Here is a 26,511-nt window from a genome sequence, read left to right on the forward strand (position 1 = left end):
CCGATCCGTAGAACGCCAGTTTTCTTTCTCCTGATAACGACGTCTTCCTGAGTAGTCCCCGCCCGGAGATCCGAATGGGGGACTATTTTACCACCGGAATATTTTACCCAAGAGGACGCCATCATCATTAACCATACAGTAAAGCTGCATGCCCTCGGGAAAAATTACGGCTGTAGTTTCCCCTTGCTTTAAACCGTTCGCAGTACCAGCACAGCAAGGCTGTTTTGGTTAGTGTTACAAGGCCAGATCAGTCAATCATCCAGACTGTTGCCCCTGCAACTACTGAAAAGGCTGCTGCCCCTCTTCAGGAAACATGCATTTGTGTGGCCTCTCAACAGATACCCCTCCGTTGTTTTTGCACCTACGGTACGACTATCTGTATCGCTAAGGCACGCAAGCCTCCCCACCAACGGCAAGGTCCATGGTTCTTATAGCGATAAGAAGTGCAACAGTATCGAAGGAAATTGACGGAGGTACGAAATGTGAAATAATTTGGGTGAAGGTCACGGTTAATGCAGGCTCAGACATGGTAATTGGATGTCTCTATAGGCCCCCTGGCTCAGCAGCTGTTGTGGCTGAGCATCTGAGGGATAAATAGGAAAATATTTCGAGTAGATTTCCCCACCATGTTATAGTTCTGGGTGGAGAATTTAATTTGCCGGATATAGACTGGGAGACTCAAACGTTCATAACGGGTAGCAGAGTCAAAGAATCCAGTGAAATTTTTTAAAGTGCTTTATCTGAAAACTACCTTGAGCAGTTAAACAGAGAATCGACTCGTGGCAATAACATATTAGACCTTCTGGTGACGGACCTGAACTATTTGAATCAGTTAACGCAGAACGGAGAATCAGCGACCATAAAGCGTTTCTGCATCGATGATTTCAGCCGTAAATAAAAATATTAAAAAAGGTAGGAAGATTTTTCTGTTTAGCAAAAGTGACAAAAAGCAAATTTCAGAGTACCTGACGGCTCAACACAAAAGTTTTGACTCAAGTACAGATAGTGTTGAGGATCAGTGGACAAAGTTCAAAACCATCGTACAATATGCGTTAGATGAGTATGTGCCAACCAAGATCGTGAGAGGTGGAAAAGAGCCACCGTGGTACAACAACCGAGTAAGAAAACTGCTGCGAAAGCAAAGGGAACTTCACAGCAAACATAAACACAGGCAAAGCCTTGCAGACAAACAAAAATTACGCGAAGAGAAATATAGTGTGAGGAGGGCTATGCGAGAGGCGTTCAATGAATTCGAAAGTAAAGTTCTATGTTCTGACTTGGCAGAAAATCCTAAGAAATTTTGGTCTTATGTCAAAGCGGTAGGTGGATCAAAACAAAATGTCCAGACACTCTGTGACCAAAATGGTACTGAAACAGAGGATGACAGACTAAAGGCCGAAATACTAAATGTCTTTTTCCAAAGCTGTTTCACAGAGGAAGACTGCACTGTAGTTCCTTCTCTAGACTGTCGCACAGATGACAAAATGGTAGATATCGAAATAGACGACAGGGGGATAGATAAACAATTAAAATCGCTCAAAAGAGGAAAGGCCGCAGGACCTGATGGGATACCAGTTCGATTTTACACAGAGTACGCGAAGGAACTTGCCCCCCTTCTTGCAGCGGTGTACCGTAGGTCTCTAGAAGAGCGTAGCGTTCCAAAGGATTGGAAAAGGGCACAGGTCATTCCCGTTTTCAAGGAGGGACGTCGAACAGATGTGCAGAACTATAGACCTATATCTCTAACGTCGATCAGTTGTAGAATTTTGGAACACGTATTATGTTCAAGTATAATGACTTTTCTGGAGACTAAAAATCTACTCTGTAGGAATCAGCATGGGTTTAGAAAAAGACGGTCGTGTGAAACCCAGCTCGCGCTATTCTTTCATTAGACTCAGAGGGCCATAGACACGGGTTCTCAGGTAGATGCCGTGTTTCTTGACTTCCGCAAGACGTTCGATACAGTTCCCCACAGTCGTTTAATGAACAAAGTAAGATCATATGGACTATCAGACCAATTGTGTGATTGGATTGAAGAGTTACTAGATAACAGAACGCAGCATGTCATTCTCAATGGAGAGAAGTCTTCCGAAGTAAGAGTGATTTCAGGTGTGCCGCAGGGGAGTGTCGTAGGACCGTTGCTATTCACAGTTTACATAAATGACCTAGTGGATGACATCGGAAGTTCACTGAGGCTTTTTGGGTATGATGCTGTGGTACATCGAGAGGTTGTAATAATGCAAAATTGTACTGAAATGCAGGAGGACCTGCAGCGAATTGACGTATGGTGCAGGGAATGGCGATTGAATCTCAATGTAGACAAGAGTAATGTGCTGCGAATACATAGAAAGAAAGATCCCTTATCATTTAGCTACAATATAGCAGGTAAGCAACTGGAAGCAGTTAATTCCATAAATTATCTGGGAGTAGGCATTAGGAGTGATTTAAAATGAAATGATCATATAAAGTTGATCTTCGGTAAAGCAGATGCCAGACTGAGATTCATTGGAAGAATCCTAAGGAAATGCAATCCGAAAACATAGGAAGTATGATACCGTACGCTTGTTCGCCCACTGCTTGAATACTGCTCAGCAGTGTGGGATCCGTACCAGATAGGGTTGATAGAAGAGATAGAGAAGATCCAACGGAGAGCAGCGCGCTTCGTTACAGGATCATTTAGTAATCACGAAAGCGGTACGGAGATAATAGATAAACTCCAGTGGAAGACTCTACAGGAGAGATGCTCAGTAGCTCGAGCCGGCCGGTGTGGTCGTGCGGTTCTAAGCGCGTCAGTTTGGAACCGCGTGACCGCTACGGTCGCAGGTTCGAATCCTGCCTCGGGCATGGATGTGTGTGATGTCCTTAGGTTAGTTAGGTTTAAGTAGTTCTAAGTTCTAGGGGACTGATGACCTCAGTAGTTAAGTCCCATAGTGCTCAGAGCCATTTGAACCCCTTCAGTAGCTTGGTACGGGCTTTTGCTGAAGTTTCGAGGACATACCTTCACCGAGGAGTCAAGCAGTATATTGCTCCCTCCTACATATATCTCGCGAAGAGACCAAGAGGATAAAATCAGAGAGATTAGAGCCCACACTGAGGCATACCAACAATCCTTCTTTCCACGAACAATACGAGACTGGAATAGAAGGGAGAACCGATAGATGTACTCAAGGTACCCTCCGCCACACACCGTCAGGTGGCTTGCGGATTATGGATGTAGATGTAGATGTAGACGTGGACCTTAGGGATAGCAGTAGTGAAGATCTGATTGGCATGCATTTTACACTGAATGCTGTGGTAATAGTGCTTGACACAAGGCATTCCTAGGTTTCTGGAGATACAAAGCATCAATTAGTTCACGAAATTCACGTAAATTTTGTTTTCAGAGCTGTATTCATGCAGAATGGACAATAAGCTCCAAGACTGGAGAAATGAGGACTTCCACGGAAGCAAAGACTCCCCTCGCTAAAGTATAGTTTCTTGATGGTTTGATATGTTTTCAAGCAAAGAGTAATGACAAAACGATTTTAAACACCGGCTGTACTAGGAGGAGGCATGAGACCTAAGCTACACCACCCACGCTGACTGCCGCAAAGTCCAACATCACAGCCAAAGCTTGAGTCTAGCACGGTAGGAACGCTTTTTATGTATTTCTACAGCAGTAGGAGATATGAGCAGACTGCATCAACAACTGATGTGCAGACGTGATATCACCACGGACGTACCGTACGCTTGCGGTCGTAGCAGAGCTAACTTGGAGGGTATGCTGCCGTAGGCTACAATCCCTCTAGCAGTTCGCGAGACACCGCCAGACGTCATTTGGTGTATCAGACGCTTCTGCACCAACTACTGAACGAAACACACAACGTATTACATTCAAATGTCTTTAATATTTTCCACAAAAGCAGTAGGGCAGACGATGGACACATCACGATAGTCCAGCGGCACTAGCTTACTAATTGCATGGATAAGGGGCTATTAGCAGCTCTTGGTCACAGCAGTGCAGACAGCGCCATTAGACAACAGATGTACTAAAAATTCCCACTCTATGGATCGAGAAATCTCGGTATTTAATCCATCGTCAGTCAGTCGTAAGATCTGTATCGCTCACTTACCATATCTTATGACTCATAAATCGTACCCTGGTACCGTATCCCTATTTAGTCAGGCACTTTACAATTCATTAAGTTGGTATACAATCACAAACAGAGTTGGTGTCCGTATAATCGATTACCAAGTAGTCTACTTATAAGTGAACCACTATAGCAAACAAATTGTTGTTAATTTAATTTATTCCACCAGGTATAAAATGTCGGCAAACTGCTGTCCATATTATAGATACACAGTTTGGCCTTCTTATAATCCAGTGGACCTGTCGTAGAACATTGTCACACTGTCTACATCACATAGAAGCATATGGTATAGAATGTGTTAAAAATATTGTTTCATAATGTGAAAGAAATCTCGGTGCACCAAGGAGCTGTAAACATCAGCTTAATACTACGTTCTTCAGTCAAAGCACTTTATAAATTCGGTAACGTGGCTGTATAATAATAGTGAATAGTGTTGAAGCCTGTGTAATCAATTTCCACATAGTGTTCATGTAAGTTATATGAAACGAATTCTCGTTAAATGGTAATGTTTCAAAAAATCTTTATGGATTTTGGTAAATAGTACTCGAAACTATCACGGCATATGTAATGTCATGAAACGAAAAGTCTGACAGAAGTTCTTGTACAGGTTCTTGCAGTTTCTTCTAACATATGAGTGTTGGAGGATATCTTTCTGTCAAATTCCTACAGTGGTGGGAAGAGTTTCAGACACATTCGACTGTCAAAAGGGTAGATTTTCGACGAGGTCGCGGATAGGTGTTTGAAATTCTAACAAAAGAAAGTAAGCATAGGCCATGTGGAAATTGTAATAAACAACATGTAGAAGAATTTATTGGAATTAAGCTCAAGAGCGACATGATTGGATTGAGGAGGGGTAAGACGAAGTTACGGTCCTACTAAAAAAAAAAAAACTAAACTCCGTCCGTACTGGCTTTGGAAGGCCCAACGGTACCGACTGGCTGTCGTGTCATCCTCAGCCCACAGTCGTCATTGGATGCGGATATGGAGGGCGATGTGGTCAGCACACCGCTCTCCAGGCCGTATGTCAGTTTATGAGACCGGAGTCGCTACTTCTCAATCAAGCAGCTCTTCAGTTTGCCTCACAAGAGCAGAGTGCTCCCCGCTGGCCAACAGCGTTCGACAGACCGTATGGTCACCCATCCCAGTGCTAGCCCAGCCCGACAGCGCATAACTTCGGTGATCTGACGGGAACCGGTGTTACCACTGCGGCAAGGCCGTTGGCCACACTCATACTAACGTACTGTTTATCATGTAATATACAAGACTGTTGTTCCATCAGAACACCAATTTCACCGTCGGCCAACTGAAATTTATATGGTATGATCGTGGGTCTTTCAGGTGCTTTCCAGCTGATTTTACCCAGTATTCCTTCTGGCTACCACATTGTCGTCCCTATTTAGGAGAAATGGTTTACAGCGTTATCGCTGTCTCTCAGAGGCTGAACTTTAAGAATTTACCACGTAGATAGCTGTTAAAGAAACCAAACATATTTCTAGGGGCTCATCAGTTGTACTTGTCGTCCTACCAAGAAGTTAAAGCTGTCAAGGACTTACGAGCAGAACAAGCATACGTGACAGATCACTATTGCACTTATGGAACAGATTAACCGCACAAGGTGTTTGTGGAAAAGAGGCATCTTAAATTCGCTTAAGCATTAAGTCACTTTCTGTTTATAGGAGGGGTGACTGAAATTTTGTGTGTCCTACAAACCAATGCATTTTTGCTGTATTGGTTTTACCTTAACATTTGGATCTAAGGACTTATCGATGACCTTAAATCAACATCATCACGTTTTCACCCAGCAGATAATATCATAAGCAATCCATTTGGTATGTTAGACGTCTTATGTACAACGTAAGACACCTATAGTTCTGGTGAGGTTCTGCCAGCTTCATGGATCTCCTTCTATAGCTATCTACGTGACAGTTCTTGAGAGAAAGAAAGTGTGTGTGTGTGTGTGTGTGTGTGAGAGAGAGAGAGAGAGAGAGAGACAGAGAGAAAGAAAGAGAGAGAGAGAGAGACAGAGAGAGAGAGAGAGAGAGAGAGATCGTGGTGATCTAGTGTTCTATTCTGGTCTTGTTCTCGACATTGGTGCAGCATACCCTTTCAATTGGGATGTCAACATTGTTATCCTGCAGAATCCGACTTCTGTCTAGGAGTTCGTTTTAATTGCATTGGTCTTAACAATACAGTTGGTACTCGTATATAGCTGCTAATTTGAAGTGGACGGAATCTTAGATTTCCTGGAAGGGTTCTCGGAAATTGTCCTGTACTGTAAAGGAGAAATGGCATAGAGGACACTAGTACGATCAGTTCTAGAGTACATGACTAGAAATACCAAACGAAATCAGAGAGACTCTGCTGGGATCATGACAGTTATCTGCCCCTACAGCATTCGCAGAGCGGTAGTCATAGCACTGGACTGCGAATATGGTTCTTTGGATGATGTTGGATTGTCTGATGCACTGAACGACATCTGCCAGAGTCTCGAGCACTAGTGGAGGCGGCGTTGTCCGCAGCTTCTGTCACTGCAGGTCAGCTCCACTACGTTTGGTAGACGACGGTAGTGGTTCCGCATCTGCACATCGATGGATGATGTAGCCTGCTGACGTAGTAAGTTTCTACGCTATTATACACACGACGACACAGCTTGGGCTGTAACGCTAGACCATGCGGCTTTGATAGTGGATGGGGTAGTGATCGTAGTTTAGATAAACAAATGTTCCTGCCCTCTTCTATCCTACTGTTATACATACTGACCAATGGTCTTAGGTCACATGCCTCATCCTAATACGGGCTGTGTCTAAAATTCCGGTGTCATTACAGTTTGCGTGGGAACATATCAGACCATCAAATAACGATATTTCAGCGAGGAGAAAAAGATTATATGCTTCCTTGCAAGTCCTGATTTCTCATATCTTCGATGTCTCCCTTCGAGGCTACCATCCATTCCGTTTGATACTGCTCAGCGACGCAGTTAACGTGAAGTTCATGAACCAATTAATGCCTTGTATCTTCAGAAACCTGCCAATGACTTGTGTCACGCAGAATTATCGTTGTATTCGATGTAAAACGTGTGCCATCAGATCTTCATTTATGTTATTCATACTGTAAACATACAATAAAATGAGATGATAGTTAAAGAATAATGCACACATCTATCCTGCGTAGTGTATATGTTCATCGATTTGAGTCGGTCTTCATCTGCAAAAAATCGTAGAGGTCCTTTGTGATATCTCCTGTCACCTGAAGTGGGACAGCAGTGGGTGCTGCTGTTAGTGGCGCATGCCCACGCCAGGCCCGTTGAGTGTTTGTAGACGGTATTCAAGGTCCGTGGGTCGCAAACTTTGTGTGGTGTTTGTTTAAATAAACATGTGGTTGTTCCTGTCCTATTCCTCCTAAACACGCTAGCGACAAACATCATGGTTGCGTCAGTAGGCTATTCCGTTTTAAAGATAGGAGAAAAGGAGTATATGCTTCCTTGCAAGTCCTGATTTCTCATATCTTCGATGTCTCCCTTCGAGGCTACCATCCATTCCATTTGATACTGCTCAGCGACAAAACTATTGTTTTGACAGCTAGCAGCTTTCCCATCATTTTAAACATCTTGTAAGTGGATTTTCTTATCGTTTTGAAGTGTTGTGGTGGGGGAATTGTTTAAGCTGTAAAGACAGAGGGCTGGGAGGAGGATTGTTTAAGCATAGCATGCACACTTGGGGGATATATAGGCTCCTGCTTTTTGAATTGAAACTGCTTGATGGCTTATGATGTATGTGTCGGCCATTTTGAATTTAGGGCGACAATTGTTTCAATGGTGACGTCAGAGGGGACTTGTTTAACCTATGAGAGGCAATATGCAATTCCACACATCGAACAAGTGCCTTCACCGCTGTAAATAGAATTACAAGTCTTTACAGAGATGGGCACTTTGTAGCAGTCAACTACTTCTCTTTGTTACAGCATTTTGGATTCTGATATAGTGTGGCTGCACCAGTATCCCAGGTCCCAGAATTGCGTCAGTATGCCTTGGCCGCCATTTTGAATCACCATCTCGGATAATGACGTTATAGAGGTGCCCCAGTATATCTTGGCCGCCATGTTTGATAACCATCTGGGATTCTGATGTCATAGAAGGGCTGCACTAGCATTCCAGGTCAGCCATCTTTGATTCTATACTTAGCACAAATTATATATTTCCGTTAGCATGACGATGCACCAACTTGGTTTTTTGAATTTACTGCGAATACAGCCCCACTTCCACATTGATGTCATAGGAGTGGGCGAAAACCTTGGAAGTTATTGAATTTCCGGCTACAGTTTGAAGTCCCGCCATTTTTTTCCATCAGGCTGTATTTGCCTTAGTAAAAGTCTAGGAGGGGGGCAGGGATGAGGAAAACTGGTGACTCGTCGATTATGTGATTAATGACATCATAGGTGATCTACACTACTTTAGAACTGTTCCAGTCTACCTGTTTATACTGATTTAGAGAGGCTCTAAATGAGTAATAAGAAACACCAATTGCCTTTTACAATGTTTCAGTTAAATTCTTGTACTTTCCATGGGTATTATCCAGAACGGAAACCATAGTCAAAATGATATTGTGACAATAGTGATCAGTGTAATTGTGAACATCAGATATTGGGATTGGCGTGCTTGTGAAATAAACAGTGACGTGTTAACGTATTTTTTAGTTCTTAATTGTTAACATTTTCATACTGTTGACTGAATTAAAGAGGAATAATGATCCAATTGCTTTTAAAACGACATGTGAGCGTGGTACATCATACATACATTCACAGTTACAAATATTTCAATATTTACTTGTGTATACGATCTACCCCCAAACTAAATGTATTCTGACTTGATCTTCTTCTTTTCATTTTTCGTGTTAGGTAAATTGTAGCCTCTTACGTCTCCTACCTTATTCTCGGTCTGTGACGAACTTTTTTGCCTTTTGGTTTCAGTTCTTTATCTGATGCGTTAGGCTTTCAGGGTCCATTAGTGGTAGATGTTGATTTCATTTCTTTTTGTTTTCATTCAGTTTTCTCTCATATGCAAAACTTTAATTTGCTTTCGACTTTCCTCACGTCGTATTTTATCTGTTCTTTTACATCCTTTCACTGCTCCAAGAAATATTGTTTCAATTCCTTGTATTTGCTTTTCTTGTGTTTTATACAATACCCACGATTCACTTCCGCACAAAATGGCTAGCAATATGCCTGATTTATAAAATTCCAGTCTTACTTCCTTCCATACATTGTGATTTAAATTTCTAGTAATAGTTCCTCAGATACTTACAAATCTGTTCTACGTAATATGCACCCGCTTTTATAAGACATTTTAAATCCTAAATATTTAAAATATTTCACCAGTTCTGTTGTGTTTTCATCACCTACTGACTTAGTTCTCACTGAACGTTTTCTACAAAAGCCTTTGATTTAGATTTACTATAAGATATTGTCATATTACATTCTTTAAGTATTTTATTTAGTTCATAAGATCCTTCTTGTAAATCATCTTCTCTTGAAAAAATCAGTGTAAGGTCATCAGCAAATAGGAGTGATTTTAGCTTTACTACATTGCTTCGTTGTACCCCAGTGGTTATTCTCAAATTCCATCTGAGAACTGCGTCATCAGTATAAATATTAAATAGTTCTCTCTGTACTTTTCACATTTATTTTTTCTCCTTTTAGTGTGTGTCAATATTACTTTGCTTGCATCCATTTTCGTGGTACATCTTTTTACTTCGAGGTACATGTTAAAGAAGTGTAACAATTTAAGGCATATTGACAAGCCTCCATACTTAATTAACTCACCTTCAATTCCATCTAAACCTGTTTCATTTCGATTTGTTGTGCTTTTCAAAGCTGATATGAGCTATTTTATTGTTACGTCATATAAGTGTTTTACTTCTATTTTGTGAATCTGCTTCTTTCTTCTTTTCAATTTTAGTATCGTACCACAGTCTTTTATAGTATTTAATCCACTCTTCTTTCGTAATCTTATTCAGACGAATTGTAACCTTTCGTTTTATTTGACATTTTCAAAGCCATGTGTGCTATCTGCCGATGGCCATGAATATCACCCACTATTTTGCTAAAGTATCTCTCCCAGGCTTCTGATGAGCTATTTTCACCATGCCTCTTGTGTAATTCATCTTTGTTTACAGAACTGTTTATTTTACAGGGTAGGCTTTTTGAAAAATATTTTTATATGCTTTTTTGTATTTCTTCCGCAATTTATTTTGACTAACGTTTTAATCCACCTTCGGCGCTATTTTTTTTTTCTTTCCTAATGTCTCATTTGCAGTTTTTCTCATTGTTTTTTTTTAATATTTGTCTTTTCATCTTCAGTAATGTCCCGAGTAACTAATTGTTCTAATTATTTTCTTAATATATTCCTATATAGGACCTTAATACTTTCATCTTGGAGTACATATACTTTATAGACCTCTTCTTGCTTCAGTGTGGTAACCTCCTGTTTCTGTTTAGCAGAAGTGTCTGTTTCAGGTATTAGAGGATAGTGATCAGTCCCAACATCAAAACGTCTGGATACTTGTCTATCTTTTACTTCACGCTGTATTCCTCTATTCACTATTAGATGATCTGTTATTGACCTGTATCCTCTATTAGTCCGCGTAACTTGTGATTATCTTGTTTACCATTGCATTTTTCTTATAGTGGTTCTAATGCTCCATAATTTTTTCAAGGGATAATGTAAATTGACATTGGTGAAATACGCCGTGAGATAAGTAAAGTTGACCTCTTTATGTCAGGGGAAGCTGGGTAAGTTGATTAGAGGATGTGAGAAGGTATATGCTTTTGTCTTCCGGTACTGACGACTCAGTCGTGTGTGGCTCGTATCGATCAGCTGATATGTTATAAATCACGTAAGTAACACTGATTCGTGAATGCGCACTACACAGACAGTCAACTTCAAATGTGTATTTCTTTGAAGCAAGGAAATGATTTTATACTAAGGCTTGCGTAATACAACGCAAAGAGCAGAAGAAAATTGAAATGCAAAAAATTCATTGAACATTATGCTTCATATTGCATAATGCATCTACATATAAATAAAATTGATATTAATTAAGTAACAATCCGCTCATACTACGTCAGGCAGAGTCACAACAATAATATCGGTGAGGGTAGCAATAATCTGAAACAGAGAACAGTCGACATGAGATGTTCCGTTTGGTGTCGACTTTTCACGATCAGTGCTCCCTGCCGCCGTTGGATAAGCAGCTGAGCAGCAAGTCGTATACTCCTAGCTCACTCGTTTGTTACATAGTTTAATTCTTAATATCTTTGCGTGTTTTTGGTACTTGCATTGTTTAATTCATAAATTTCGGGCGTATTATAGTATTTGAGAGTGTAGCATCGCGTTTTAGTACCTGAATAGTGTAATTTCGCTTAGTCTCCTTCCGCCGCCGAGCAGTGTCAGCAGTGCGCAAGTAGCAGCATTACTGCATTTACTAGGCAATCTTGTATTTTAATAACCGTTTAAATTTTGTCAATTTGTTTGCGCTCTCTGTAGATTAGTTCAGACGTTCTTTGCAAAACAGTTTTTAGCATGGATAGGGACTGCAACTGCTGTGTTCGGATGCAGGCTGAGTTGGCATCCCTTCGCTCCCAGCTTCAGGCAGTGTTGGCTTCGGTCACACAGCTTGAGGCTGTTGCCAATGGGCATCACTGTGGGGGTCCGGATGGGGGTTTGTCGGGGACGGCCAGCTCGTCCCACGCATCCCCTGATCGGACTACGACTGTGGTTGCCCGGGATACTGCCCGCATTGAGGCTGATCCCTCACCTGTGGTAGAGTGGGAGGTCGTTTCAAGGTGTGGCAGGGGGCGAAAGACATTCCGGAGGGCTGAACGGAAAGCCTCTCCAGTTTGTCTGACGAACCGGTTTCAGGCTCTGTCTCAGGCTGATACTGATCTTCAGCCTGACATGGCTGCTTGTCCTGTTCCAGAGGTTGCCCCTCAGTCTGCAAGATCCGGGCAGTTGCAGAGGGTGGGCTTACTGGTAGTTGGGAGCTCCAACGTCAGGCGCGTAATGGGGCCCATTAGGGAAATGGCAGCAAGAGAGGGGAAGAAAACCAATGTGCACTCCGTGTGCATACCGGGGGGAGTCATTCCAGATGTGGAAAGGGTCCTTCCGGATGCCATGAAGGGTACAGGGTGCACCCATCTGCAGGTGGTCGCTCATGTCGGCACCAATGATGTGTGTCGCTATGGATCGGAGGAAATCCTCTCTGGCTTCCGGCGGCTATCTGATTTGGTGAAGACTGCCAGTCTCGCTAGCGGGATGAAAGCAGAGCTCACCATCTGCAGCATCGTCGACAGGACTGACTGCGGACCTTTGGTACAGAGCCGAGTGGAGGGTCTGAATCAGAGGCTGAGACGGTTCTGCGACCGTGTGGGCTGCAGATTCCTCGACTTGCGCCATAGGGTGGTGGGGTTTCGGGTTCCGCTGGATAGGTCAGGAGTCCACTACACGCAACAAGCGGCTACACGGGTAGCAGGGGTTGTGTGGCGTGGACTGGGCGGTTTTTTAGGTTAGATGGCCTTGGGCAAGTACAGAAAGGGCAACAGCCTCAACGGGTGCGGGGCAAAGTCAGGACATGCGGGGACCAAGCAGCAATCGGTATTGTAATTGTCAACTATCGAAGCTGCGTTGGTAAAGTACCGAAACTTCAAGCGCTGATAGAAAGCACCGAAGCTGAAATCGTTATAGGTACAGAAAGCTGGCTTAAGCCAGAGATAAATTCTGCCGAAATTTTTACAACGGTACAGACGGTGTTTAGAAAGGATAGATTGCATGCAACCAGTGGTGGAGTGTTCGTCGCTATTAGTAGTAGTTTATCCTATAGTGAAGTAGAAGTGGATAGTTCCTGTGAATTATTATGGGTGGAGGTTACACTAAACAACCGAACTAGGTTAATAATTGGCTCCTTTTACCGACCTCCCGACTCAGCAGCATTAGTGGCAGAACAACTGAGAGAAAATTTGGAATACATTTCACATAAATTTTCTCAGCATGTTATATTCTTAGGTGGAGATTTCAATTTACAAGATATAGACTGGGACACTCAGATGTTTAGGACGGGTGGTAGGGACAGAGCATCGAGTGACATTATACTGAGTGCACTATCCGAAAATTACCTCGAGCAATTAAACAGAGAACCGACTCGTGGAGATAACATCTTGGACCTACTGATAACAAACAGACCCGAACTTTTCGACTCTGTATGTACAGAACAGGGAATCAGTGATCATAAGGCCGTTGCAGCATCCCTGAATATGGAAGTTAATAGGAATATAAAAAAAGGGAGGAAGGTTTATCTGTTTAGCAAGAGTAATAGAAGGCAGATTTCAGACTACCTAACAGATCAAAACGAAAATTTCTGTTCCGACACTGACAATGTTGAGTGTTTATGGAAAAAGTTCAAGGCAATCGTAAAATGCGTTTTAGACAGGTACGTGCCGAGTAAAACTGTGAGGGACGGGAAAAACCCACCGTGGTACAACAACAAAGTTAGGAAACTACTGCGAAAGCAAAGAGAGCTCCACTCCAAGTTTAAACGCAGCCGAAACCTCTCAGACAAACAGAAGCTAAACGATGTCAAAGTTAGCGTAAGGAGGGCTATGCGTGAAGCGTTCATTGAATTCGAAAGTAAAATTCTATGTACCGACTTGACAGAAAATCCTAGGAAGTTCTGGTCTTACATTAAATCAGTAAGTGGCTCGAAACAGCATATCCAGACACTACGGGATGATGATGGCATTGAAACAGAGGATGACACGCGTAAAGCTGAAATACTAAACACCTTTTTCCAAAGCTGTTTCACAGAGGAAGACCGCACTGCAGTTCCTTCTCTAAATCCTCACACAAACGAAAAAATGGCTGACATCGAAATAAGTGTCCAAGGAATAGAAAAGCAACTGGAATCACTCAATAGAGGAAAGTCCACTGCACCTGACGGGATACCAATTCGATTCTACACAGAGTACGCGAAAGAACTTGCCCCCCTTCTAACAGCCGTGTACCGCAAGTCTCTAGAGGAACGGAGGGTTCCAAATGATTGGAGAAGAGCACAGATAGTCCCAGTCTTCAAGAAGGGTCGTCGAGCAGATGCGCAAAACTATAGACCTATATATCTTACGTCGATCTCTTGTAGAATTTTAGAACATGTTTTTTGCTCGCGTATCATGTCATTTCTGGAAACCCAGAATCTACTATGTAGGAATCAACATGGATTCCGGAAACAGCGATCGTGTGAGACCCAACTCGCCTTATTTGTTCATGAGACCCAGAAAATATTAGATACAGGCACCCAGGTAGATGCTATTTTTCTTGACTTCCGGAAGGCGTTCGATACAGTTCCGCACTGTCGCCTGATAAACAAAGTAAGAGCCCACGGAATATCAGACCAGCTGTGTGGCTGGATTGAAGAGTTTTTAGCAAACAGAACACAGCATGTTGTTATCAATGGAGAGACGTCTACAGACGTTAAAGTAACCTCTGGCGTGCCACAGGGGAGTGTTATGGGACCATTGCTTTTCACAATATATATAAATGACTTAGTAGATAGTGTCGGAAGTTCCATGCGGCTTTTCGCGGATGATGCTGTAGTATACGGAGAGGTTGCAGCATTGGAGGATTGTAGCGAGATGCAGGAAGATCTGCAGCGGATAGGCACTTGGTGCAGGGAGTGGCAGCTGACCCCTAGCATAGACAAATGTAATGTATTGCGAATACATAGAAAGAAGGATCCTTTATTGTATGATTATATGATAGCGGAACAAACACTGGTAGCAGTTACGTCTGTAAAATATCTGGGAGTATGCGTGCGGAACGATTTGAAGTGGAATGATAATATAAAATTAATTGTTGGTAAGGCGGGTACCAGGTTGAGATTCATTGGGAGAGTGCTTAGAAAATGTAGTCCATCAACAAAGGAGGTGGCTTACAAAACACTCATTCGACCTATACTTGAGTATTGCTCATCAGTGTGGGATCCGTACCAGGTCGGGTTGACGGAGGAGATAGAGAAGATCCAAAGAAGAGCGGCGCGTTTCGTCACAGGGTTATTTGGTAACCGTGATAGCGTTACGGAGATGTTTAATAAACTCAAGTGGCAGACTCTGCAAGAGAGGCGCTCTGCATCGCGGTGTAGCTTGCTCGCCAGGTTTCGAGAGGGTGCGTTTCTGGATGAGGTATCGAATATATTGCTTCCCCCTACTTATACCTCCCGAGGGGATCACGAATGTAAAATTAGAGAGATTAGAGCGCGCACGGAGGCTTTCAGACAGTCGTTCTTCCCGCGAACCATACGCGACTGGAACAGGAAAGGGAGGCAAAGACAGTGGCACGTAAAGTGCCTTCCGCCACACACCGTTGGGTGGCTTGCGGAGTATCAATGTAGATGTAGATGTAGATGTAGTACCAGCTCATCGGCGCCATCACACCACGCCCTTGCTGTAGCTAGTCTATTTGTGGCCCAAGACATAATGATTTACGTAGGTTACTAATTAATAATAAGAACAGTACATATGGGGCCCTAGGTGCAGCCCCACGGTATAGGTACTTGCCCCTGAGCAAGTTAGCTGAATGACCACTGTTGTAGACCCAGCTGTACGGTCTCATCTGACCTTTTTCAGGAATGACTGAGGCCATTGCTTTCAAGAAACTAAAGTTCTCCTCATTATGCAAAACCTCATAGACAGGAATCCCCTGCGCGGTCTTCTTCCTGAAATTTCCCCTTCGTATGTAAAGAATGACAGTGCTGGAAAAACTCTTACGTTATTTCATTTTCAAACGGCTGAGCAAAACTGAACGTACTCAGACAGTTCTCTCTTTTCTTATTCTGATCATCACTGAACTGACACACAATATTTTTAGCGCAACGCAATCTGAATTTCAATAATCCCTACAAAAGAATGGCTCTGACTAACAAAAACCTATACCTTTCATGAAACACTTACCTCACAAAAACCTTCGTTACTCGAACTACTTCGCCCGCATCTCGTGGTCGTGCGGTAGCGTTCTCGCTTCCCACGCCCGGGTTCCCGGGTTCGATTCCCGGCGAGGTCAGGGATTTTCTCTGCCTCGTGATGGCTGGGTGTTGTGTGATGTCCTTAGGTTAGTTAGGTTTAAGTAGTTCTAAGTTCTAGGGGACTGATGACCATGGATGTTAAGTCCCATAGTGCTCAGAGCCATTTGAACCATTTTTGAACTCGAACTACTTCAATACAGCGAGCGTCAATTCCAAGTTCATGACATCCAGTCTTATAAATTTCCTTTTTCTGACCGACTCACGTGCAGATCGTCCGCTCATAGTAACCTCTTAAAATTCTGGCATCTCTCTTCCCGCATCCACCATTGCTGGCTGCTCACCTCCAACTGCCCAACGCTACGCACTGTTCACATCCAACTGCCCAACAACACACAAGCGAATATTTCAACAATGTGTCCAACCAGCCACAGACTGCACACGGCGCAGTCAGTGATTTTCATACACAGCACTACGTGGCGTTACCAACATAAAAACCTAAACAGCCTACTTACATTCCTTCCGTGCTCGTAGTTTCTTACATTGGACATTCCAATTGGATGTAATCAGCTGTACCTATTGTTTCGTAGACGTGGTCAGACTTTCCTTTTTTGCCATTTATGCAAAAGTATTGTCCTGTTAGTGGACATGGTATGTGATTAAATACAAGTGAACCACTTTAAGTCTCCCTCCGACATTTGAATAGAAGCACCTTCCAGTTCCACATGAGTCTTATTTCTCATATTATATATGTTAACACGCTCCCTGGTGGAGATGCTATTCTTGACCTGAGTTGCAAGTACTTACTTTAGTTCGTATGCTTGCCTTTCTTTTGCAAATATGAAACATTTTAAGATGTGATTCGACGCCAAGCACAACCTGAAGTCCGTATGTTGGTGCACTGTATTAAAGGCATGTGAGCAGTGCAGCAGGGCCACATGCTGAAGGACGGAAACGATTCTTTGTGGTTTAGCAATCAATTTCAGAAAATGCTGAGGAAATAGAGCTTTTGCACTCCTGGTTCAAAAATGAACTCGCAAAAGGCGACGGGCAAACATTAGCAGAAATTCGTGTGCATGTAAGATCAGTGCGCGAAGCATGAAACTCCGACTGTCATACCTTTACGGAATGTTCCCTTGAAAACCCAAGAAAATTCTGGTCCCACGTGAAACAATTAAACAGGTCGAAAGCTTCTGTCCAGTCACCCGTCGGCGCCAGTCTGCGTTGGCAATATAACAGATAGAAGCCGGCAAAAGTATAGCTGAAGTTTTTCACTTTTAAGAAATCATTCATGCTGGAGGATCATACAAAAGTACCGTCGTTTGACTGTTCAACCGACTCCCGCATGGAGGGCGTAGTAATGGGCATTTCTGACGTAGAGAAAAAACTGAAAGCGCTGAAAACAAATAAGTCCCGAGGTTCACATGGAATCCTCGGTTTTATAGAGAGTACTCTGCGGCACTGGTCCCATACGTAGCTTCAATTTATGGTGAATCTCTCGCCCAACGCAAGTCCCAAGCCACTGGAAAAGGCCGCAGGTGGGTTCTGTATATAAGGAAGATAAAACAGCACGCCTATATACTTACAGACGAATATCTTTGACATGGATTTGCTGCAGAATCCTTGAACGTATTATCACTTCGAATATAACAAATTTCCTAGTGACAACAAAGCTTTTTTCCACAAAATAGCACGGCTTTAGAAAGCATCGCTCGCGTTAAACTCGGCTTGCCCTCTTTCCCTATAACATCTTGCAGACCATGGATGGAGGCCTATAGGAAGAGTACACATTCCTAGATTTCCGGAAAACATCTGATACGGTGGTGCCCTATTTCACACTGTTAGAGAAGGTGTGAGCATGCAGACTACGATCTCAGATATGTGGCTCTAGACTTTTTAAGTAATAGAACCTAGTACACTGCACCGACGGCGATTATTCATCAGAACGAGGGTATAGTCATAAGGGCTCCAGAGAAATGTGACAGGGCCGCTCCTATTCTCTACATTCATAATGATCTGTCTGACGGCCTGAACAGCAATTTACTCCTGTTTGCTGACGACGCTATGGTATGCTGGAAGGTATCGTCTTTGAGTGACTGTGGAAGGATACAAGGTGACTAAGAAAGAATTTGTAGTTGATGTGATGAACTGCAGTTCGCTTCAGTTCATCACACCAACTAGAAACTCTGCAGCTTGCTTCAAATATAGGAAAATGTAAGTTAACGCGGATGAGTAGGAGAAAATCCTTTAAGTTCGAATACAGCATTAGTAGTGTACCACTTGAGACAGACAGATTGATTAGATATCCAGGCGTAGCGTTGCAAACTGATATGAAATGGAATGAGCACTTGAGGTTGGTAGTAGGGAAGAGGAATGCTCGATTTCGTTTTATCGGGAGAATTTTAAGAAAGTGTAGCTCATCTACAAAGGAGACGGCACATAGAAAGTAAGTGCGACCCATTCTTGAGTACTGCTTGAGTGGTTCGGATTCCCATTAAGTCGGATTAAAGGAATTCAGAGGCTTGCTGCTATATTTGTCACTGGCTGGTTCGATCAGCAAGCGAGTATTACGAAGATGCCTCGTGAATTCAAACGGAAATCGCTGGTGGAAAGACTACTCACCTTTCGTGAGGCATTACAACGGAAATTCAGAGAACCATCAGAAGGTCGATTCTGCTGCCGCCAGCGTGTAGTTCGAGATACGCACATAAGACGGGAGAAATTAGAGTTCTTAGGGAGGCTTAGAGGCAAGCGCTTTTTAATCGCTCTATTTATTAGTGGAACAAGGAAGGAAATAGCTTGTTGTGGTAGAAGGAGCCCTTTGCCATGCACCGAATGGCAGTTTTTATGTATGTATGTATGTGTGTAAGTAGATGAAAGCGCACTATGGATAACACCGCTTTCACGAGCATTGTTATGTGTTTATCACAACCATCTATGGTAGCTATCACCTAATGACAGATTTTTTTTCCCTCGAAACCAGCAGTTTTCTTCGTAATTGCCAGTTGAGACGCACATGCTTTGTCTTTATGTGTAAGGAAGCGCTGTCGCCTGTTCACATGCCACAAAGACACATAGTGCTGAGTCTAGCGAATACTTAAAAGCAGACGCCCACAGAATCTGCTTGGAAGGAATTGAACAGGGTAATGACCAGCAGACAGCAAATACCATTAATTCCTTAGAGAGTGCGGTCTCCAAACGGAAAGGCATAGAGACGCGCGTAAGTGAAGCTGCGGCCCGTATCCAGTTCATAGTGCGTAGGTGTGACGCTATCCTGCCAGAGCCGGCAGTGGAAAGCAGTACCGACAGCCCCGGCACTGCGGCCAGATATGGTGAGGTGCTGTTTGTGGGCTGTGTACCGGTCACATGAAACAACCGGCTGGATGGAGTGCGAAAGCTTCCCTTGAAATTCGGATTCTATAGCGCGTACGTTAGCTACAAATCCCTGCCAACTGCTGCTCGGGCCGTTGGGCGATATCTCGGCCGATAAGCTATTCAAGAGAAAAAAATAACAATTTAACCCTTTTGATTCCTAGGAATAATATCTATCTGAGAATTATTATTTCATCAATATAGACGCAAACAAGTACATGTCAGTTTAACAAAAGTGCAAGTATTTTCATTTATTTTGGCTGTTTGTGGTTTCATAAAAATCAAGGGTGGTTCACTTTTTTGATATTCTGCAAATACATTGTATTACTTTGCAGAGACCATCAGGGATTTAGCTTTCGAAAAGTACCGATGGTAACCTCTGATATGCTGTGCTTTGTTGTTCCCCATTGTTGGCGAATAAAGTGATGCCTCCAGAAGCCCTGCAGTGACAGAAATTCTGAACCTCAAACTCTTTCTATCTTCTGCATTTATTTCGCTGAATATCTCACTCTAGTATTGACTAAACCACTTCACATCCTATGTCATTGACGGATCTTTTTTGTAAACAATACTCCCGCTCACGAACCCCACAACAGCATGAAAGATTTAGTAAAATGGCCAAATAGTACCAATTTCAGCGAATCCAAGAGTGTAGGGCTCTAATAGCGGCCGCAGTTTGGCTGAAAAAATGGCTCTGAGCACTATGGGACTTAACATCTGAGGTCATCAGTCCCCTAGAACTTAGAACTACTTAAACCTATCGAATCTAAGGACATAACACACATCCATGCCCGAGGCAGGATTCTAACCTGCGACCGTAGCAGTCACGCGATTCCGGACTGAAGCGCCTAGAACCGCTCGGCTACCGCGGCCAGCGGCCGCAGTTTGCAAAGTACTTAGAAGACATAAGAGCGGTGCAGTGACGTCGAAGTATTACAGAAATTATCGATGTACTTATACTGACGATTTAATAAAAGGTAATTAAAACATAGTACATTAATTAAAGTTAATTATACGAATTTGTGGTAATTTGATCTTCTGGACCCACCGAAGTACAACAATTGCTCCAAAAGAGTTTTCTGAATAAGTTTCAAAATTAATACGAACAGTGCCCTCATCGTTTGCAAGATTAGTTCATTGGAGCTATCCGCACAAGACGTATGAGTCATCGAGAATTAGAGGTGGCTCAGGGTTGTCAAAAGGTATTAGTAAAATTGAAAGTAATTCTTGATGACCATACACGAAAACCAAAAGCTGATAAAGCCGATAAATATAAGTAAAAAGATCGATTTAGAAAGGGGCGTGTAATTTCCTAAGATTTTGTGGTTTCACCTAAAGTTGGGTACATGAGAACCAACTTTTATTAGGTAGAATTTAGACTATGAAGAAACAGTCACTTTTCATCTGAAATAATGTATTTGGGATGAATCAATTGGTATAAGTCGACCCCGGACTTAAGAAAAAGTGGCGAGTTGAGTACAATTATATCACAATTTGTACATAGCTTTTTGCTCAGTCGATCTTCGGCACATTACGGTCAAAATAGTCCCGAATTCAGTCATACTGAGTTACCGTGCAATCAATGAGTGTCCCTTCACTTTTGTGCCACTGACTGCCTTTATACGTGGCCAGAATTTCTCTGGATTCTGACATACCTTTCGATAAGATGCTGCTACGGTAGTCACTGAAGACTCTGGGTGTACACTTTACATTGTCAAAACCATATTATATCATTTCTCTCTATAACACTGTTTAGGGTTACAACAATATTATGAAGTAGTCGCTGCTGCTTTAGAGTTTTTTTTCTTTTTTGCTGATACTACATTTCACTATAGTGTCCTCCGATCACGAACTGTGCTACTGGATACATATGTACCCAGTATTTGGTTAACTATTTCTTTAAACTTGAGCCGCAGCTACTCTACTTAGTTGTGTCCAGAGTTAAATCTTTCAATACTTACTGAGAAGTGACACAACTGATTATCTGATCTATGTCTACCCTTGATAGGGCGCCTTGCTCAATCGATCTCACCTGCAGCTTCACTTTCGGTGGATTTGAGTTCCTTGTCAACTGTGACAATAAACCACCATTCGATGCACCCTTAGATTTACCCCAAAAATCTCACTGATCTCAATTGCGCATTCGTTCCCAGTCTGACAGCATTGATGCTACGATAAGTTGGCATCTCCCTGAGAGCATTATTTTTTGCTGTAGGGGACTGATGTCGAAACCTGTTCATGCAAGTAACTTTTACAAGCAAGTGGCAACAAAAAGGGTACGCAGTATGTATGCGACCAGTTCTTAAAATAAACTGCTCTAACAAGTTTCATAGCAACTACACTTCTGCTAGTGTGTTTAGGTTTAGATGCAAGGAGGTAAGGGGGGACAGGAATATTTTCATGAAACTAAACAAAATTACGTCTCTGTGATCTAGAAACAAACGATAACCAGAACATACACCTTATATTCTCAAGTGCACATCTCTGAAATGAAAACTGGTGGTTGGGAGTAGCACTCAGTAACACGATACTTCACTGTTTACATTGCAACATGCTTGGGTTCTGCTTGCTATGCTGTCCGCTCCGTGTTTGAGACAAAGACGCTCAATTCTGCCAAATTCTTCGGCGGCGGCATATAGTGTACGACGGGTTTTCTGAGATGACAAACTGGTAGTTTCAAGCATGCCAAATCGAGTTTATGTCAGTAGACACAGCAGACTATTCCGTTCGATTTCTTTCTATAACTTGGATTAAAGTGTTCGTGGATAGAGTGATGCACTCTAACATTATTTACTTGCAATACGGACTCATCAACGAAATTTTGACTGTAGGATGGACAATAAGTTGTGGGATGCTGTCCCAATACTGCTACGCCCTGAAACTACCCTCATAATTAAGAGAGGCATACAACATCCATATATCTTATCAGTTAAAAAAAGAGTGACCAGCCGGCCGGTGAGGCCGAGCGGTTCTAGACGCTTCAGTGTGGAACCGCGCGACCGCTACGGTCACTGATTCGATCCTGCGTCGGGCATGGATGTGTGTGTGATGTCCTTAGGTTAGTTACGTTTAAGTAGTTCTAAGTTCTAGGGTACTTATGACCTCAGAAGTTAAGTCCCATAGTGCTCAGAGCCACTTGAATCATTTGAACGAGTGACCCACATACCTGCTGAAGTCGTGGAACTGCATGCTTTCTGAGCGATTGCCTCCACACTCTTCCATGACGATCATAGGTGTCAAAAATATCTTCACACCGTGGTGAAGAGAAAATAACGCTACTCGTGGGGACTTTCCGTGATCTTTGGGCGTACTCGCTGACTCAGCATTCATCTGCGCATTTTTGTCGCCACATTCCGGGAAACATCGTCCCTTTTTTGCCCTACCCTGTAAAGACCACCCCCCTCCTCCAACCCTCACATCCTCCACCCCACCATTTCCCCAAGTCCCTGCGCCCCTGCTTTTCAACATCATCACGCTGTCTGCCAATTGCAAGCAGTCTCCCTGCCTTTGACCAGAGTTTTATTAATCTGGCCGCGTGTGCAATTTCAGTTGCCGTCCAGCATGAAGTGCTGCCAGCAGCAGCAATGATCGGCTGAGAAAAAGAAGGCTATGAGCAAGTATTTCATCAATTCATTTCCAATTATTATTGTTATTATTATTATTATTATGTCTGTATGTTGTTATACTTAGTGATCTGTTATAATTGTTACAAACGAAGACACACAGGTGTTTGTACAAGTAAGAGCAGCAGCCACAGCCCACAGGATGTCTTTGTGGCCCAGTGTCGTACAGCTTTGTAGTAGCACAGCCGAAGCAACAGCAACAAGCCTCTGATCCAATGTTGGACGAGGGGATACAGAAGTTACCAACAGAACCACAGCAGCAGCAATCACTGTCCACAGGATGTCTTCCCAACCTCCCAGACCTAGTGTTATTCGCCTGTGCCATAGCACAGCCACAGCGGTTACCGGAATTTGAGTCTCGGCTAGTTACCATAAGAGTATTGTTGTTCACCACTAAGTGGGGCTGCCAGTGGTTCTAACAAATGAATGTAGGCCTAGCACCCTACAAAGACTGTAAAGTAATTATAGTGGTAGGAAATGCATAACGTGTTGGTGCTAATGTGCAGTAATCAAGGTGTGAGTGAGACTATTGATGTGACATATTGGAATGTATAGTGAGGAAGATGATGGACGAGTATGTTGCATCTCGTGCTCTGACTGACATTCACATATTTGACTGTAAAGTGTCTGTAGTAGGCACATTTGGTGAGACAACGCTAGAATTAACTAAATGGGACATGAACATATACCTAAAACATTCAAGTAATGTTAAAATTATAGACCTGTATTAAGCTTTGCAAACTGCCGCAGATAGACTGTGATGTTGGCACCTATATGTAAGAAGGGTGTACTACGAATATGATGAGTATTTGGATAACAAAACCATAAATGTAGATCAAGTGGGGAAATGTAACAGTTCCTGTATTCTTCCCCCTGTACCTTTATATATATATATATATATATATATATATATATATATATATATATATATATATATATATATATATATATATACAGGGTGTTACAAAAAGGTACGGCCAAACCTTCAGGAAACATTCCTCACACACAAAGAAAGAAAATATGCTATGTGGACATGTGTCCGGAAACGCTTACTTTCCATGTTAGAGCTCATTTTATTACTTCTCTTCAAATCACATTAATCATGGAATGGAAACACACATCAACAGAACGTACCAGCGTCACTTCAAACACTTTGTTACAGGAAATGTTCAAAATGTACTCCATTAGCGAGGATATATGCGTCCACCCTCCGTCGCATGGATTCCCTGATGCGCTGACTCGATACAAACGTACCGCGCCACGGCTATTGCCCCGTGCTAATCCATACATCAAACGGGCATCTGCCAACTCCGCATTTGTAAACATTGCACTGACTGCAAAACCACGTTCGTGATGAACACTAACATGTTGATGCTACTTACTGATGTGCTTGTGCTAGTACTATAGAGCAATGAGTCACATGTCAACACAAGCACCGAAGTCAACATTACCTTCCTTCAATTGGGCCAACTGGCGGTGACTCGAGGAAGTACAGTACATACTGACGAAACTAAAATGAGCTCTAACATGGAAATTAAGCGTTTCCGGACACATGTCCACACAACATCGTTTCTTTATTTGTGTGTGAGGAATGTTTCCTGAAAGTTTGGCCGTACCTTTTTGTAACACCCTGTATATTGTGTGTGTGTGTGTGTGTGTGTGTGTGTGTGTGCGTGTGTGTGTGTGTGCGTGCGTAAACTGCAAATAAAACTGTTCTACAAAATAAATTTTTTTACTTTTGCTCCCACTTTGCAGCAACTTTAATGGTGAGTGGATCACAAACTTCTATAAATAATAACACCCATAGAGCAAATTAACTTATGGTTTATTATTAATAACAACACTTTTTTTCAAAAGTGATTGCATACTTCATACTAAGAGAGGAGGAGAGGAATTATTTCACATACATTATTTACACAACAGCAGCTGTTTGCTGTAATACATCACATTATATATGACTAGCATAGATACACCATACTAATGGTATGAGAGAAAGAGGAGAATGACTTTGTATTCAGTATTCACAAGAATAACAGCAGCTGACTGCCATGATAAAACACATGCAGACTGGCAGAGATACATCACACTTCTACTATCGAATTCCTTGGGATTGTATGTAATTGCTTCATATGGATCCCAACTTTCACCAAATAGGTGAAACTGTCTGTATCCCTATAAAGTAACTGGATATCAGAGAAGTTTGATTCTGCAGATTCATAGTGCAGTCGGTGTATGTTTTGTTTGGAGGGGTCTAGATCATATATCAATTTAGACAGGCTTTGTGAACTCCACTGAAACCTTAGCCATCTCTACAGTAATTAGTCCTTCATTGAAGATAATGTCTTACTTAAAATTTGGCCTGCTGATGTAATCTCTTGAGCATAAAGCCCATCCCAATGTTAAACCAAACAAATTTCATGACTGTTTCTAACAGACTTTATGGTGTTGGTGAAAACAGAATTATTCATTTCACTGTCTCACATCGTGGGACCACCTTGTTTCGACATTAACTTCAATATACTCCTGCCGACAGGGATAATGGTCGAAAGGGATGCCGTAGCGATTCTAAGAAGTTGCATCCCCAACCTGAAACACTACTCAGGGTTTCTATAGTGCAGAATATATCTCTGCTTATACCCGAGCATTGTCGTCAGCTTTGTAACAGAACCATTTTGAGGGGCTAGAAGCTCTGGACACAGTGGAATTCACTGTACTCATCCAATAAATCGATGGGATATTGCAGGTCCCCTGCAAGAGTCAGCAGCCACACCTTGATCGTGGATCTTATCCTTTAGTCCGACGATTTCATCTTTGGATAGCTATCAGAACCCTCCAAACGGCAGAGTTTGTTACATGACATGTCCTTAGAGGTTGTTTACATGTGAGCAAAAATCAAGGGAGATAGATCAGCTATGTTTGAATTAAATAAAGATTTTCAGAAATTAGCTAGAAGAGATAAAAATATATTCTTTAATGAACAGTGCAAGGAAGTTGAAGATAGTAACGTAATGGGGAAGACAAGAGATCTTTATAAGAAAATTAGAGAAATTAAAGGAAAATTCCAGGCAAAAATTGGAATGATAAAAGATAGAAACGGGAAAGATCTGAGTGAAGCGGAGGATGTTAAGGAAAGATGGGCAGAATATGTAGAAGACCTATACAAGAGAGAACTGCATCATGACAGGGCTCCTACTGCTGATGTTAATGTTAATTTAGAACTAGAGCCAGATATTTTGGAGAGCGAAATCCAGTGGGCCCTTGAAAATATGGCTGATAACAAAACTAGTGGACATGATGAAATACCAGCAGAATTGTTTAAAGTCACTGGAA

General features: G+C 42.4%; 1 pseudogene; it reads right to left on the reverse strand.

The window, feature by feature from the left end:
* Window positions 1-5,234: 5,234 nt before the first annotated feature.
* LOC126476840 (5S ribosomal RNA) lies at window positions 5,235-5,352 on the reverse strand (annotated as a pseudogene).
* Between the last annotated feature and the right edge of the window lie 21,159 nt (window positions 5,353-26,511).

The sequence above is a fragment of the Schistocerca serialis genome, chromosome 4, assembly GCF_023864345.2.
Source record: "Schistocerca serialis cubense isolate TAMUIC-IGC-003099 chromosome 4, iqSchSeri2.2, whole genome shotgun sequence".
Classification (NCBI taxonomy): Eukaryota; Metazoa; Arthropoda; class Insecta; order Orthoptera; family Acrididae; genus Schistocerca; species Schistocerca serialis.